General features: G+C 44.6%; 1 non-coding gene across 1 annotated transcript; it reads right to left on the bottom strand.

The window, feature by feature from the left end:
* Positions 1–942: 942 nt before the first annotated feature.
* On the bottom strand, positions 943–1,014 carry trnac-gca (transfer RNA cysteine (anticodon GCA)). The gene has a single exon. It is a non-coding gene; the product is annotated as a tRNA-Cys (tRNA).
* Positions 1,015–18,682: the final 17,668 nt, after the last annotated feature.

Genomic DNA, 18,682 nt, shown 5'->3' with positions numbered 1-18,682 from the left:
TCAGGAAGCTACCTGCTCCTGGACCTGATGGAATGCACCCTCAGGTTCTGACGAAAATAGCGGGAGAGATTAACCATATAACCATATAACAATTACAGCACGGGAACAGGACATCTGGGCCCTTCTAATCTGTGCCGAACGGTTAGTCTCACCTCGTCCCACCGACCTGCACTCAGCCAATAACCCTCCATTCCTTTCCTGTCCATATACCTATCCATTTTTTTAAAAAGGTCAATATCGTACCTGCCTCTTCCACTTCTACTGGAGGCACGATCTACACAGTTGCCACTCTCTGAGTAAAGAAGATCCCCCTCGAGTTACCCCTAAACTTTTGCCCCTTAACTCTCAACTCATGTTCTCTTGGTTGAATTTCCCCTACTCTCAATGGAAAAATCCCATCCACGTCAACTCTATCTATCCCACTCATAATTTTAAATACCTCTATCAAGGCCTCCCTCAACCTTCTACGCTCCAACAAATAAAGACCTAACTTCTTTAACCTTTCTCGGTAACTTGGGCGCTGAAACCCAGGAAACATTCTAGTAAATTTCCTTTGTACTCTCTCTATTTTGTTGACATCTTTCCTATAATTCGGTGACCAGAACTGTACACAATACTCCAAGTTTGGCCTCACCAATGTCTTGTACAATTTTAAAATTACATCCCAATTCCAATACGTTCAATTCTCTAATTTATAATGGCCAGCATATCAAAAACTTTCTTCACCAACCTATTTACATGAGATTCCACCTTGAAGGATCTATGCATCATTATTCCTAGATCACCTTGTTCTACTGCATTCCTCAGTGCCCGACCATTTACCACGTGTGGTCTATTTTGATCAGTCCTAGCAAAATTTGGCACCTCACACTTAGCGCAATTAAACTTCAATAAATGAAATTACATTCTATATCATCGCTGTGGTCACTTTTTTATTTTTGAAGGGGGCACCTGGATTTGAACCAGGGACCTCTTGATCTGCAGTCAAATGCTCTACCACTGAACTATACACCCACATTTTTAAGGCTACAGATTGTGGAGGCATTAAAAATAATCTTTCAAGAATCCATAGATTCTGGCGTTCTGGATAACAAAAAAAAATGCAAACGTTATTTCACTATTTAAGAAGGCCTGTTAGCCAGTTATCAGTGGTTGGGAAGTTGTCGGAATCGATGTTAGGGATAAGATTACGGAGAACCTGCAGGCACATGACAAGATAGGACAAAGACTGTATAATTTTCTGAAAGGAAACTCCTGCGCGACTGGTCTGGGTGCCGGTTACCAGTGGTGATTCACCGGTGCAGCATAAGTGAGGAGCGGGTAGTGTCGAGGAAACAGAGAGCTCGCAGAGCGATTTAGATGGTTTGGGGAATAGGCAAAGAAGTGGAAAATGAAATGCATCGTTGGAAATTGTATGGCCATGCATTTTGAAGGAAAAAATAAACGTGCATACAATTATTTGGATGGAGAGAGAATTCAAAATACAGAGATCAAAGGGACTTGGGGGTTCTTGGGCAAGATACCCTAAAGGTTAGCCTCCAAGTTGAAACGTTTCTGAGGAAGTCGAATGCACCGTTGGCATTACTTTCTCGATGTATAGTATATAAGAGCAGGGATGTGATGTTGAGGCTCTATAAGGCACTCGTGAGACCACATTAGAGTATTGTGTGCAATTTGAGGCTCTTATTTTAGAAAAGGTATACTGCTGTAGGAGATGGTTCAGTGAAGATTCACCTTAATGATTCGAGAAATGAAAGGGTTACCGTATGAGGAAACATTTGGCAGCTCTGGGGTTGTATTCCATGGAGTTCAGGAGAATGAGCCGGATATCATATCAACATTCCGAATTTTAAAAAGTCTTAACAGATCAGAAATGGCGAAGTTATTTCCCATTGTAGGGTATTCTAGGACACGAGTGCACGACTTCAGGATTGAAGGACGACCATTTAGAACTGAGATGAGGAGAAATTTGTTTAGTCAGTGGGTGGTAAATATGTGGAATTTGTTGCCACGAGCAGTTATGGAGACCAGACTACTCGGTGTATTTATGTCAGGGATAGATGAGTTGTTGATTAGCCAAGGCCTCAAAGGTTATGGGGTGAAGGGACAGGGTCGTGAGAATAATGGAAGTTGGGATCAGTCCATAATTGACTGGCGAAGCAGACTGAATAGGCCGTATGGCCTACTTCTTTCCTACATCTTAGGTCTTAATACGAGATTTCAAAAGCAACATAAAAAGCAAAAGAGCAATTGAGTATTAAAAAGTACAATTGAGCAATATTAGTTGGAAGTTGGAGTACCGGAAAGGCATTATGAAGGTAAAGATAGAGTACGAAAGTAAGCTGACTAATAATATTAACAAAGTTACCAAAATTCTCAGATACTTCTACCACTGAAATATACGCAGCTCAGGCCACTAGTCGGACCTTGCTCAATGATTGCATTCCAGACTTTGTGTGAGACCTTATCAACATGTCTGCACAATTTCTGTACCAGCTGTTCTGGCACCCTGGTTCCAATTCCCCTGTAAATGTAGTTTAAGCTTCATCATGCAGCTCTAGCTAACCATCCGACAAGATATTACTGCACTTCCAGTTCACGCACAAACCGTCTTTATCCACAGGTCTCAGCTTCCCTGGAAAAGAGATCAGTACTCGAAAAATCGTATGGCCTGTCTCCTATACCAAACCCTTAGCCACGTGTTAATCTATATCATATTTCCATTTCTCGCCTCATTAGGACGCGCCACGTGTCGCTGTCACAACCCCGAGGATCCTGCCCTCCACCTCAGCGCCTAACTCTCTGAATCTCCATTGCAGAAAGTCGTCACTCCGATGTCATTGGTACATAAATGGACCACGACCGCTGTCTGCTCACGCTCCTGCTGAAAAATGTTCAGGATTTGATCCAAGTTGTCCCGGACCCTGGCACCCGGGAGGTAACATATCATCCAGGAATCTATCTTCCCCTTCCCTTTTGAGTCAGTAAACCAGACTCAGTGCCAGAGGTCCGACCGCTGTGGATTTTCCCTACCAGGTCATCCAACCACCAACCGCATCCAGATGTTTCTGATGGTTATGGCCATAGGGATAGTCTGCACTGCCTCTTTAAATCCTTTCCTCTTCCTGACTGTCCCACAGATCCCTGTGTCTTGCACCGTGGGTGTATCTACCACTCTGTATGTCCTAGTCCATCACGCCATAGGGCGGATTGTTACAAGCGGCAGCTGTGTGCACTTCTCGCGGGTGTCGTCATCAGGAACTCCGGAGGTATCCCCGCCTTCCACATCCCGCGAGGAGCCTTTTACTTAGATGGTGGCCGCCCGCTTGTCCCTGTCTTACATTAATGTGTTCTGTGCCTTTAACACTGGATCTGAGAACCTGAGCGAATTACGTTCTGTTAAGCGTCCCATCTCTCAGAAAGGCCGCTGCTCTAACGTCCAAAAGACCCTGTTTCCGTCTCCATTCTCAGATTAAACATTGACCTACAAACCTGAAAAACATTCTGACTGTCATTGAACCTTCGCTTTATTCCAAATTCATCAGATTATTGGCCCCTATAGTCTACTTTCCAACATCCATCTGTAAAGCAGCGTTGCCGGGTATAATTGAACCTCCTGCGTTCAGTTTCTGTTGACATTGTTGCGATCAACTCCCACACAGTTTTTAGATTCAGTCCTGTCTATAAACGTTTATTTCTCCGCTTCCCTAAATGTGAAAGCGATGAGTCTTCCAAGCGTTCTCATCCATCTCAACAAACGTCCTTCCCAAATTCTTGCCGAGACGCGTCTCACGAGTCTTCGAATTGTAATATTTTACAGCTTTACTTTACACAGAAGTTGCCTAACCTGAACAAACTGTAACACTCTCGTTTCATTTCCGATTGACAGGATGATATATGTGGTTGAGTGGATATGACGTTTTTTACAAATCAGGCATATATTCCGTTCTCAAACACATTTCAAAAGTTGTCAGGATGGCCGAGTGATATAAGGCGCCAGACTCAAGGAATGAAAGTCTTCCGACGTCTGGGGTCGTCGGTTCGAATCCCACTCCTGACAAAATTTGTCTTTAAGCGTTCAATCGAGGCGACGTTGTTTCTGTAAACAAACCCTGGGTTGTTGAGGTGGATTAGAAAAACTGTTGGAGGATAAGATTATGTTTTTGACAATGTTTATCGTATTGCAACAGGTCACCGTACACCGAATTCTGGGTGAGTGATTTATTCAGGAAAAAAAAATACACGGTGAAGGATCTCGACCCGAAACGTCGACTGCTTACGCTTTTCCACAGATGCTGCCTGGTCCGCTGAGCTCTTCCTGGCATACTCAGCTATTCAATATATAAAAGTTTCTGAAGTCAAATCATTGATGTCAGATTATTTAATGGATGGGCATGTGAGCGTACATTATCACCTGTTGATCAAAGGTCTGATTGCTGATGGGTAGTAACTGTTCTTGAACGTGGCGGTGCGAGTCCTGAGGCTCCTGTACCATCTACCCGATGACAGCAGCGCAAAAAGAGCATGGCAGGATGGTGACGACCTCTGACGGTAGATGCTGTTTTCCGATTACACCGTTTTATGTGGATCTGCTTAATGTTTGCGAGTGATTTCCCGTGATGGACTGGGCCGAATTCATTAACTTTTTAAAGATTTTCCTTCAAAGGTACGGTATTTCCGTACCACGTCTTGATGCAGACAGACAATATACTCTCTACGACACATCTATAGAAGCACATCAAGGTTTTTCATGTCATGCTGAATCACCGCAGTCTCCTAAGAAAGCAGAGGAAATAGTCATACCAACAGTTTAAAGTTAAATACGCGCCCCGCCTCTGATCCTCCAAGGAGAACTAGCTCAAAAACCTTTGGTTTTCCCTCTGCTGAAGACAACAATCAGTCCTTGGTCCTGCCGACATAGAGTGATAGTGTGTTGGCACATCTTGTTTAAAACGATCCCCTCGTAGTTGAAATGTATGCCCTGGAGCGGAGATAATTTCTGCTGCTCTACCAATATCTATGCCTGAAAATCTAAGAAACGTCTGTCAGATCCCCCTCACCTCCGATGCTCCAGAGAAAAATAACAAGTTTGCCCAAACTTTCGCTATTGCACAAACAGTCTAATTCAGGTCGCATCTTGGTGATGCTCTTCTGCACACTCTCCGAATCCGCGTCATCCTTTCTCTGGAGGATGGCCTGAACGGAGTGCAGCACAATTCCAGTGCTGTGATGCTGTACGCTCTGATTCCGCACATGCTCGGCAATCTGAGAAAATGCATCCCGTCCATATTCATTTAAAATCCCAGGATATAGAGTGTGTTTATACGTATACCCGCTCAACAAAACAGTCAGTCAGACTATTCCGAAATACAGCTGTTTTTCTGGCATGTGGAGAGAGTTCTGCAGGGGCTGTCAGGGTGGCCGAGTGGCCTAATGCGCCTGACTTAAGGCGAGCAAGTCGCTTCCTAGTAAACGCGAATGTTCTGGTCCCCACCTGGAGGCGTGGGTTCGAGCCCCACTCCTGACAAATACTCTGTTTTTCACGTGCTGTTTTTATAATGCAATCACTGTAATTTTACTGAGCGACCAAAGTGTGGACTGTTTGGGAGTATGAGAAAGAAGCAATTAAGATAATATGATAGGAAAATAATGTTGTACCTACATCCCTGATATTTCAGAAAATATAACTGACTTGATCCAGCACGTAATGGAAAAGGTTGTGGAGATGAGGAAGATGGGAGAACAATTTGAAAACATTTAATGGCGGAGGATACCGGTGGGAAGGGCTATGGGAATGCTTTCCCGGATCGGGAAAATAGATCATGCATGGAATTATAATAGTGACTGTGGTATGTATTTTGGGGTGTTGTGTATGTGGGTTCTTGAGGATGGGCTGTAGTCAGTTGATAAAAGGGACTTCGACCAGCCCTAAGGTACAGGTAATGTCCCAGTGTCCCAGTCCAAGTACACTGATGGGGCGAAAAGTTCTACCCTGCAAAGTAAAGACCCTTCCCCTATGTATATGAACCCGCTTATGAGGAAGTGGAGGAATTACCATGTGAGGATTGTTGATCGGTAAAAGATCAACAAGGAGAACTGTGGAAGAAATTTTGTTATTAGCCAGATACTAAGGGGTTAAAGCGGGTTTTTTTTTACACAGCAGTTTCAACTCCTCCTGGACTGAGTGATGTTCTGTTTCTTCTATACTTGAACTGTGTAATTGTTCTCGCTTCAAGGCTGCAGGCAGAAGTAGCTTCCAATAGATAAGGAAAATAGTAACCTGATTATATAGTTTTGTACTGTGCTGAGACATGATTATTGAGTAAAGGAATTATCTGCTTGCATTCTGTATTTCACAAACATGCTTGGAAGCTTTTGATAGCATACACTATGTCTGCACAATGAGAAAAGTCTGTGTACTTGGGGAGAGTCTCAAGAACTCTGCTTTAAGAGGTTGAGCTCTCCATAATACGTGTCATGTTATAATAAAGACTTTCAAAAGCGATCTCCCTTCGTGTCCGAGTAATACCTTTTCCGCAACATTGAAAAAGTGACGTAAGGTTTGAGTGCCCATTTAGGAATCGCATGGTAGAGGGTAAGAAGCTGTTCCTGAATCGCCGAGTGTTTGCCTTCAGGCTTCTGTACCTACTACCTGATGGGAACAGTTTTAGAATTTCGCAACACATGCCGGTGATATTAAACCCGATTCTGATTCTTGTGAAAGGGATTCTTGATCAGCGTGTTGAGTAGGCTCAGTAATTGTATATGATGTTGATTCCAGATGAGAGAGGTGTGGCAATTTCTGAAGTCATAGTAGAGAAGGACTTAGTGATCATAGTACAGTCTGCCACCGAAACTTTCCTCCCTCCATTGACTCCGGCTGCATTTCCTGCTGACCTCGGAAAGCAGTTAACATAATCCAAAGACCTTTGCCGCTCCTATCATTCCTTCTTCTCACACCTTCCATTGGGCAGCAGACATAAAGGAGTGAGAACACACATTCAGCAGGATCAAGGACAACATCGGTCCTACTGTAACGGCACCTACAGAAAGTATTCATACCCAACTTCAAAGTTTTCATGCTTTTTCTTACACCATTAATCCACACTGGTTTAATTTTTTTTGCACTGAATATCAGAAAGACTATTTCGTGTCAAAATGAGAATGAAATCTACAAAGTGATAAAAAATCCATTCTATGTGTATTCACCCCCTTTAGTATGACACACCAAATCATCACTGGTGCAGCCAATTGGTTTTAGAATTCCTATAATTAGTTAAATGGAGATCACTGTGCGCAGTCAGGATGTTTCAATTACACCGGGACCATTCCCTGTTGCGTCAATGTCCTGGCAAAAGCTGCACCAAGAAGACAAAAGAACACTCCAAGCAACTCGGTGACAAGGTTATTGAAAAGAAAAAAAAAAGCTGAAGCACCCAGACAACAGTTGTTGTGTGTGCTGTCTCTCCCATCTCGCCACTGAAGCTTGTAACTGGCGCGGCCCGGCAGCAGCGGCCTTTCAGACCTGGTGTTACTTTAATTTAATTTTCAAATTTCAGGTTAATACTCAATTTTCGATTAGGGTACATGGATAACAGAGCGGCTATCTAACATCGCCAGCTACCACTACAATACAGAGATCGCCCAAAAACAAACCTCCACAAAGATCTGCTGGCTGAATTACGCGACGTCGGCTTGCTGAGGGGAACGTGCCTAAATTCCGCGGACTCCCCAGATGCTGGTAACCGGAGATGGAGACATCGTAACCGATGTGCGAGAAAGCGGAACCGAGGCAAGCAGGCAGGGGTCCGAGCCAGGCAAAAGCGAACCCGAGCCGGCCGGCTCTCCCGTCCATTCTGTTTTCTAATGTTCGCTCCCTGGACAATAAAGTGGACTACATCCGACTTCAACGAAATACTCGGCGGGAGTACGGAGTCTGCTCTGCGTATGTTTTCACAGAGACATGGCTCACTCATGGAATTTCCGACCCTGCCATTCAACTACACGGGCTCGCCTTATTTCGAGCGGACACGGATGCAGCTCTCTCCGGTAAGACTCGCGGTGGTGGTGTGTGTATTTACATCAACACGGAATGGTGTAAGAACTCTGTGCTGGATTCCAGACACTGCTCATCGCAAGTGGGGTTTGTGGCTGTTAGATGCAGACCATTTTATTTACCACGGGAATTCACCTTTGGTCTACATTCCTAATGCTAAGGAGGCGCTCTGTGAACTGTAAGGGGCTATTAGTGAACTGCAGAGCGCACACCCCGATGGACTGTTTATTGTCGCCGGTGGCTTTAACCACATGGACCTTAATCAGTGCTCCCCAAATTCCATCAGTATGTGGACTTTGTAACGGGGGGAGTGGGGCTCGTTGGAACTTGCTTATACAAACATCACCGACGCGTACCGGGTAGAGCCCCGCCACCACCTCGGTTACTCAAACCTCATTTATATTATGCTAATCCCAGCGTACAGACCGCTCGTCAGACGCTCCAGTCCAGTTCAGAAGCAGGTGTAAACCTGGCCAGCAGGAGCCATCTCTGCTCTTCAAGACTGCTTTGAGCACACTGACTGGAACATCTTTAGGGAGGCTGCAACTCATGGCGACTCCACCAGCTTAGAGGAGTACACAGCATCAGAGACCAGCTACATCAGCAAGTGCATTGATGATGTTACTCTGTCCAAGACCATCACTATACGCGCTAACCAGAAGCCATGGTTGGCCGAGGAGGTGCGTGCGCTGCTCAGGACCCGCGACCCCACCTTCAGAGCAGGCGACAAGGCAGCTCTATCAACAGCAAGGGCCAAACTATTCCGAGCTATCAGAGGGTCAAAGCGTATAAACGCCCTGCTAATCTACAGCCACTTCCAGGACAGTGGCTACACGCGGCGCATGTGGAAGGGCATCCAGAACATCAGCAATTACAGGACACCATCAACTGACTGTGCAGGTGATACCTCCCTCCCAAATGCGCTGAATAACCTCTACGCCCGTTCTGAAGCGGAAAATGACGTGACGGCGAGGAAGTCCACCCCTCCTCCTAATGACCAGTTGCTGCGTCTCACTGTGGCCGACGTGAGAAGAACCCTGTGCAGGGTCAACCCACGGAAGGCTGCTGGACCAGACAACATCCCTGGTAGAGTGCTCAGAGGATGTGCAGACCAGCTAGCAGAAGTTTTCACTGACATCTTCAACATCTGCCTGAGCAGCGCCACCGTTCCAACGCGCTTCAAGGCCGCCACCATCGTCCCCGTGCCGAAGAAGTCTTCAGTGTCCTACCTCAATGACTACCGTCCCGTTGCAGTCACATCCATCATCATGAAGTGTTTCGAGAGGCTCGTCATGAGGCATATCAAGACCCTTCTGCCCCCCTCACTGGACCCCTACAGTTTGCGTACCGTCCCAACCGCTCAACAGATGACGCCTTTACCGCCACACTTCACCTGGCCCTAACCCACCTGGACAAAAAAGACACATACGGTCGGATACTGTTCATAGACTTCAGTTCAGCATTTCAGCATTCAACACAATCATCCCTCAGAAACTGATTGGAAAGCTGAGCCTACTGGGCCTGAACATCTCCCTCTGCAACTGGATCCTAGACTTGCTGACTGGGATACCTCAGTCAGTCCGGATCGGGAGCAGCATCTCCAACACCATCACACTGAGCCCAGGGGCCCCCCAGGGCTGCGTGCTCAGTCCACTGCTGTTCACTCTGTTGACCCACGACTGTGTTGCAACACACAGCTCGAACCATATCATCAAGTTCGCCGATGACAAGACCATGGTGGGTCTCATCAACAGGAACGACGAGCCAGCTGACGAGTCAGGAGGTGCAACGGCTAACGGACTGGTGCAGAGCCAACAACCTGTCTCTTAATGTGAACAAAATAAAAGAGATGGCTGTTGACTTCAGGAGGACACGGAGCGACCACTCCCCGCTGAAGATCGACGGCTCCTCGGTAAAGATCGTTAAAAGCTCAAAATTTCTTGTTGTTCACCTGCGGAGAATCTCACCTTGCCCGTCTACACCAACTGCAGAGCACTCCCATTACACTCTTTCACCAGACCCTAAAACACAGAAAGTTCTGAGGCCATCTCTGCCCTTGTGACAGTCGAGTGTCTGTGATAGTTTGGAACATACTTCAACCAAAGTAACAATCACGTCAGCAGCACTGAACGTTCCCATTGTTACCGACCTGAACTGCATGAAGTCAGCAATCTTCCGCCAATTCTGCATTTTCCGGACGACTGGGCATATGACTGTTTGAATTCAAGACGTATTTGCCAATCCTGTTCATTGTAAAACAGCTTTATTTGAAAACTCCCCGGTATTATCATTAGACGCGTGCGTTATCTACACAGATGACCATTTAATGTGAACACATACGTCATTCCATTCCTCAGCTCTTCCCTGAATTTCCTCTGTGTCAGTGTATAGATACAAGTATTGGTGCACACGCTGAGAAATTGTAACATGAACCCAAACTGTTGTAGGATGTATACCGGGGAACTCAAATATCTGTCCTGGTAAAAATAGTTTTGCACTTGCCATTTCAGGGTATGGACTACATAGGGCATCCAAGATAATACGAAGTTAGCTGATATAGAAAACAGCAAAATCATCGATCTTCTGCGTTTTTCCACCTCGGTATCTTTTTGATTGTCGCTGCTGTGCCGAAGCCTTCTGCGGACTTTATTTGCCACAACGATATGTCTTACAGTTAAACCGTTAAACACCAGGATTAAGCCGATTGGAAGCAATGGTGTTAAAATACTCTCCAGTAATTCGTATCCTTTCCACGTGGATGAAGTAACGTATTCATATGAGCCGGTGCACCGCCACGGCATGTTGTCAATGATGACGTAAAGTTCAATGGCAAAGTACAACGGGACACATCTCCCGCAGCTCACTATAACCACGGTCATGATAACTGCGGTTGCTGTTCTCTCAGTGCAGTATCGTTCCCGCAGCTTTCGACAACATATTGCGATGAAACGATCAAATGTAAAACTGACCGTAAACCAAACAGAATAGTGCGTCGCTGCCCTCCCAAATACAAGTGTCAGAGCGCATACAGGAGTGATGAGCAGGGATCTGGAATACATGTAGATATTGTTGGTGTGTTCCACTAAAACAACAACCATAACCACCATCAGATCCGCTGTTGCCATTCCAACCAGGTAACGGGTGATGCATTTGGAGAGTCCGCATTTTCCACGAAATAGGATCACAATCGACGTTAAATTTACTGCATTGAATTGGAAATAAAGAAATATAATTAAAATAAATGTAGATATTGTTGGTCTGTTCCACTAAAGCAACAACGACAACCACCATCAGATCCGCTGTTGCCATTTGCAGACTCCGCATTTTCGCCGAGATCGGATCAAGTAGCCGGTAAATTAACCTCAAGAAATTGGAAAGCAAAATAGAAATATTGTCAGCGGCAACTCTCTGAATGCCCCCATGGATATGGTCTGTTTGGAAGTGGATAGCGGTAGTCCAGAGTGTGCGGTCTCCGTCACTGCACTCCGGCTGCAGGACAATGACGCTTGTGAACGTCAGTGCATTGGCGACCTTCCCACAGTTCAGAGCAAAGAATCTGTTCCACGACTCACGTACCGGTGAACGGGAGATCGTCCCAGTAAACACCATTTTAATTATTAAAGGTGAAATACTGATGGGATTGTTTGCAGCGGTGAAAAGTGGAATCAAAAGATACAAAAAACATTTTATCCTGACTTATGTAAGAACAGTCCTACGTGTCGAAAATAGACCGGACCGTTATTTAAATAAACTGCCCTTGCTGTTATAAGGTCGAAGAGTCCACACTGATAGAAACTCGGACGCTGAAAAGCAGAGACCAGCATCAGTTCAGAAAGCGTAGCCAGGTGAAATTATGAAACAATTTCAATATCGGCGCGAACGTAATTGACAAACAAAAGATCACTTCGATCAAACTACGAAAATGAAAATAAAACTATCAGATGCTGGAATCCTCAATTCCGGAAACACGTTTCAGCCGACGTCAGCATCCGCAGATACCGCAGCGCAGTAACGACGGCACCATACATAAAGTGACCAGCTCCGGCATCTTACCGGGGACACCGACCGCTACCAGTGTGGGATAGAAAATGGCCGCGATGTAGTAAATCGCCGGATTCTGCTTCCGTCAGAAGCAGCGTTCAGTTGTACAGAACGTTTCAGCTGCTCGGATGGACTGGGAATCGGTTTCGCAGACTTTTATTGAGGTGAGAGCAATTCCACTGAGGCAATCAGCGTGGCTATCACGCCAGGGACATTACTGACAACCTACTACACAAACACTTACGTTAAACTATTTATACTCACTCTCTCGCCGTATCATGAATTTGGCTCCTCAAGTCATATTGCAATCTATTTACTTTAGCACAATTTGTAATGTGCATTTTTTCATGTTATTTTCAATGATACCTGGCTTCAGCTATTTAAATGGGACATTTTTATATCTGTGTTGCATTTAAAGTAGGCATTCATCTTGAAGTCGATTTATTTTGTAAGATTTGATGGTGCACATTCGCTTCTGAAATTGAAATTCTCCTGGCTGGGGAATAGACAGCACTTCTTTATTAAAGGGGGCATTCGTTCATCTCTTCTTTCGTTCCTCCCAGCCATTCCGGGCGCTTTGAATGATGGAAGTCACAGTGACAGCTGACATTCATTACAATAAAATACACTGCACTTATGTTCCCCCAAATATATTAAAAGATACACAGCGAAATTCTCAGAGACTTATAACATATATAACATATAACAATCACAGCACGGAAACAGGCCATCTCGGCCCTCCTAGTCCGTGCCGAACTCTTAATCTCACCTAGTCCCACCTACCCGCACTCAGCCCATAGCCCTCCACACCTTTCCTGTCCATATACCTATCCAATTTTATCTTAAATGACACAACTGAACTGGCCTCTACTACTTCTACAGGAAGCTCATTCCACACAGCTATCACTCTCTGAGTAAAGAAATACCCCCTCGTGTTTCCCTTAAACTTTTGCCCCCTAACTCTCAAATCATGTCCTCTCGTTTGAATCACCCCTACTCTCAATGGAAATAGCCTATTCACGTCAACTCTATCTATCCTTCTCAAAATTTTAAATACCTCGATCAAATCCCCCCTCAACCTTCTACGCTCCAATGAATAGAGACCTAACTTGTTCAACCTTTCTCTATAAGTTAAGTGCTGAAACCCAGGTAACATCCTAGTAAATCGTCTCTGCACTCTCTCTAATTTATTGATATCTTTCCTATAATTCGGTGACCAGAACTGTACACAATATTCCAAATTTGGCCTTACCAATGCCTTGTACAATTTTAACATTACATCCCAACTTCTGTACTCAATGCTCTGATTTATAAAGGCCAGCATTCCAAAAGCCTTCTTCACCACCCTATCTACATGAGACTCCACCTTCAGGGAACTATGCACTGTTATTCCTAGATCTCTCTGTGCCACTGCATTCCTCAATGCCCTACCATATACCCTGTATGTTCTATTTGGATTATTCCTGCCAAAATGTAGAACCTCACACTTCTCAGCATTAAACTCCATCTGCCAACGTTCAGCCCATTCTTCGAACCGGCATAAATCTCCCTGCAAGTTTTGAAAACCCACCTCATTATCCACAACACCTCCTACCTTAGTATCATCGGCATACTTACTAATCCAATTTACCACACCATCATCCAGATCATTTATGTATATTACAAACAACATTGGGCCCAAAACAGATCCGTGAGGCACCCCGCTAGTCACCGGCCTCCATCCCGATAAACAATTATCCACCACTACTCTCTGGCATCTCCCAGCTAGCCACTGTTGAATCCATTTTATTACTCCAGCATTAATACCTAACGACTGAACCTTCTTAACTAACCTTCCATGTGGAACTTTGTCAAAGGCCTTACTGAAGTCCATATAGACAACATCCACTGCCTTACCCTCGTCAACATTCCTGGTAACTTCTTCAAAAAATTCAATAAGGTTTGTCAAACATGACCTTCCACGCACAAATCCATGCTGGCTACTCCTAATGAGATCCTGTCTATCCAGATAATTATAAATATTATCTCTAAGAATACTTTCCATTAATTTACCCACCACTGATGTCAAACGGACAGGTCTATAATTGCTAGGCTTACTTCTAGAACCCTTTTTAAACAATGGAACCACATGAGCAATACGCCAATCCTCCGGCACAATCCCCGTTTCTAAAGACATCTGAAAGATCTCCGTCAGAGCTCCTGCTATCTCTACACAAACATCCCTCAAGGTCCTGAGGAATATCCTGTCAGTACCCGGAGATTTATCCACTTTTAAATGTCTTAAAAGCGCCAGTATTTCCACCTCTTTAATTGTCATAGGTTCCATAACTTCCTTACTTGTTTCCCACACCTTACACAATTCAATATCTTTCTCCTTAGTGAATAGCGAAGAGAGGAAATCGTTCAAAATCTCTCCCATCTCCTTCGGCTCCACACATAGCTGACCACCCTGATTCTCTAAGGGACCAATTTTATCCCTCACTATCCTCTTGCTTTTAATATAACTGTAGAAACCTTTCGGATTTACTTCCACCTTATTTGTCAAACCAAACTCGTAACTTCATTTAGCTTTTCTAATCTCTTTCTTAGTCGGTACTTCTATGTATTGTTGCAAAAAACAATCCTGCACACATTTCACAAACTCTAAACCATCCAGCCCTTTTACAGAATGAGCTTCCCAATCTATGTGTGGAAAATTAAAATCTCCCACAATCACCACCTTGTGTTTACTACAAATATCTGCTATCTCCTTACACATTTGCTCTTCCAACTCACGCTCCCCATTAGGTGGCCTATAATACATTCCTATCAGTGTTACTACACCTGTCCCATTCCTCAATCCCACCCAAATAGTCTCCCTAGAAGAGCTCTCTAATCTATCCTTCCAAAGCACCGCCATAACATTTTCTCGGACAAGCAATGCAACACCTCCTCCTCTGGCCCCTCCTACTCTATCACACCTGAAGCAACTAAATCCAGGAATATCTAGTTGCCAATCACACCCTTCCTGCAACCATGATTCACTAATAGCGACTTGCGAGAAAAAAAAACGGAGCGTGTATTCGGAAAATTAGAGAGGGCTGTTGACAGTTTAAAGAACAATATGGGCTGTTTTACACGAACCTGACCCCTGCCAGTGTAAGACTTGCCCACCCCATACCCTTGACATGCGTTGCAGACTGATTAACTTTAAAGATATTCTCAAACCTGTCACAATTCTACCACGCTTTCTCCAGCCATTCGCTGTTTGCACAGATGTAGCAAGTGAAATCTCTGAACTATCCGCAGGTTCCCAAGCTGTTCTATTATTTGCCACAAAGTTGTATATTTTTCTCCTTATTTACTGTTAGTTATATTGCCTTTCGAGCGTCACTGTGAGTCTGTTCAGAGCAGCGGAAGTGTTCAAGCTCACCTGCCAATCACACTTCTTCCTGCTCCTGCAGTGAACCACTCCATGACTATTGTGATACTCGTACCGACGACCGTGCCTCGGCTGATTGGAGAAAGTCTCACCACTCTGTTTCTATTGTAGAACTCTTACTAATGTGCGGCCCTCGTTTGCCACGAGAAAGTTTCACCTCTGCCTTCAAATACATCTTTTATAAGCGAATCACTCCGTGACGTTCCGGGTCAATCTCCACCTGTAACTTTTCAGATCTGCTCTCCGTCCAGTCATTGTACTGTTGTAATCTGTGATAACCTTCCGCACTATCCATGTTTCCACCAACTTCCACATCATTACAAATTCAATCACTCACTCTTCCACTTCCTTATTCACATCATTTTTAAAGCACAAAAATCCGGGTGTCTCAGAACAGATCTCTGCGGGACATTACCGGCACCAACATCCAGGGAGAAAACTCTCCATCCACAACTACCCTCTGCCTTCTTGGGCGTCAGTCCTGAATCCACAAGACGACGTTCCCAGGATACTCAGCCTTCCGAAAGGCCCTACCATGGTTAACCGAAAGTATAACCGTCACACCCTCACTGAATTGAACCAGGTTCGTGAGACATGATCTGCCTCTCACAAGGCCAAACATTCTCTCCCAAACCAAGTACTGTTTCTCCCAATTCTCGTAAATCCTGTTTCTAAGAATATTCTGCAATAATTTGCCCGTCACTGAAGTAGGATTCACAGTTTCCCGCAGTCACCCAGGGTTTCTCCCGAACACTAAAGAAGGACTTATCTGATTCTAATGAATTTTTTTTCAGAAGTTCCAGCACATCCTCTCTTTTAACCTCGATATGTTGTCGCACATCGGGCCGTTTAAGGTTGTCCTCACAAATGTCCCTCTCACTGGTGAGTACTGAACTGAAGTCTTCATTCAGGACCTGCCCTTCTTCCCCGGACTTCAGAGGCTTGTTTCATTTTCTATTCCCGACCGGTTCTACACTCACTTCAGTCATCTTTTTCTTCACATACATCAAGAATGGCTTGGGGTTTCCTTTCAAACTACTGCAGACCTTCTGCAGACGGTTCTAGTTATCCCAATTCCATTGCTCAGTTTGTCCCCGGCTACTTTTTAAATCTACAATCATGTCTGATCGTTGCTTTCCAATCCTGAGGTCAGCTTCCTAAAGATTTCTTCCTCTTGACCAGATGTTTCACATCTGTTTTCAACCATGGTTCCTTCACCCTGCCATCATTTCCCTGCCTGAATGGGGCAAACCTACCGAGAGCCCCATGTAAGTACAGCATAAAATATTACACATTTCCGTTGTGCATTTCCCAGGACACATCCGTTCCTGATTTATTGAATTACTGATTTACCAGCCTAATATAATCATAGTTCCACTTACACAGTTACTTATTTGGGGAACTGACAAGGTGCAGTGGGCAGAGAGTGGTGCAATGGAATCGGTATGGGAAGTGGCACGAGGTTGTGGGAACACAGCCAGGCATTGAGATTACTTTGTGACTGACACAGGCCTGTGTGATTATTGTCCGTAACCATTTTACGACAGAAGGGTGCGGGACCCCTTTTAATTTGCTACCAACACAACCGATCGCTGACGGCGCAATAGCTCTGCTCAACGCACCGTCCTTACACATCTGGAGAAGAAGGATGTTTATTTGAGAATGCTATTCTTGGACTACAGTTCAGTATTCGACGCCATAATTCCCACCAGGCACGACAGGAAGCTCAGAGATCTCGCCCTGGATCCTGTCTTTCACATCGCCAGCGGGGCGTAAGAGCGGGCTCCCTTACCTCCACTCCTTTGAGTTTCAACATAGGAGCCCCTCACGGCCACGTACTGTATCCCCTCCTATCCTCCCTTAAATGTTTCGCTACCCACAGCTCCAATCTGTTCATTAAATGTTCTGAAGACACTACATTGATTGGCCTAATCTCAGGAAAATAAAAAAGTGGCTTACAGGGAAGAAGTTACTTCTCTGACATAATGTCAGAGAAATAAACAACCTCTCCCTCAATGTCGCAAAAACAAAGGAGCTGGTTGTCGATTACAGTGGAAATGGAGGCAGACTAACCCCTATTGATATCAATGGATCTTGGTTTGAGGTGGTGAAAAGCTTTAAGTCCCTCAGCATCCACATCACAGAGGACCTCACGTGGTCTGTAAACACCAGCCGTGAACTAAAAAAGTTATAAAAGCTCACTTTGAGATTGTAACCATTGTGGCCTCCGATCTTGGAAAGGATGGGCTTTCACTTGAGTGAGTTTAAGAGAGGCTTATGAAAATGATTCCGGGATGAATATCTTGTCATATGAAGAGAAATTGATGGGTGATATAATTTAACCCTGAGTAATGACCTCGATGGGCTGGGTGTGGAGTAGATGCGTCCTATGGTGGGAGAGTCTAGGACCAGAGGAGACAGTTTCTGAACAGAGCGCCGTCTATTTGCAAGGTTCATGAGAGTAGTCAGAGTGTGGTGAATCTGTGGAATTCGGTGCCACAGGCAGCGTGGAGGCCAAGACTTTGAAACAGAGGTTGATAGATTCCTAACTGGTCAGGAAACGAAGGGATACAGGGAGAAAGCGGAGAATACGGCTGAGAGGAGCATTGGATCAGCCATGATGAAATGACGGAGCAGACTCGATAACCTAGTTCTGCTCCCACGCCTTTTGATCTTATGTTTCATATCCATCCCGCAGTTGTATTGTATCTTACTGATCTGTTTCATAATCTACCATCTCTACTGCCACTTTCATAATATTGCTCTGCACTGTTCCGATCTAAAGTTCATGTTTCCATCTTTAGAATATAGTTCTGCTAATTAATTAATTCTTCTACCTTTGATGATGATGGAGCGATCGGCTGTCTACAGAGGGTTTGTCAACCTATGATAGTTATTATTATCTTTTATTTGTTTCTCAGCTTGAGCTGGTTGATATTGAGATACAGCCAACGCGAAACACACTAATTTCTTGGTTTGCTAGGAACTTGTCTGATCAAATCGCTGGGATGTATTCTATGCAGAAAAATGAGTAGTTCACTTGACCTTCAATAGTGACCATTTCCTCATTTTTCTGAATTGCGCTCTTATTTAAGTTTAGTGGAGTCTATTTCGTATTAGTTTTACACATGAAGGCATGCACAGCTGAATCTTGCTTTCGTTAA

This window comes from Hemitrygon akajei, unplaced genomic scaffold (assembly GCF_048418815.1).
Source record: "Hemitrygon akajei unplaced genomic scaffold, sHemAka1.3 Scf000056, whole genome shotgun sequence".
Classification (NCBI taxonomy): domain Eukaryota; kingdom Metazoa; phylum Chordata; class Chondrichthyes; order Myliobatiformes; family Dasyatidae; genus Hemitrygon; species Hemitrygon akajei.
This window is presented reverse-complemented; position numbering and strand designations above follow the sequence as displayed.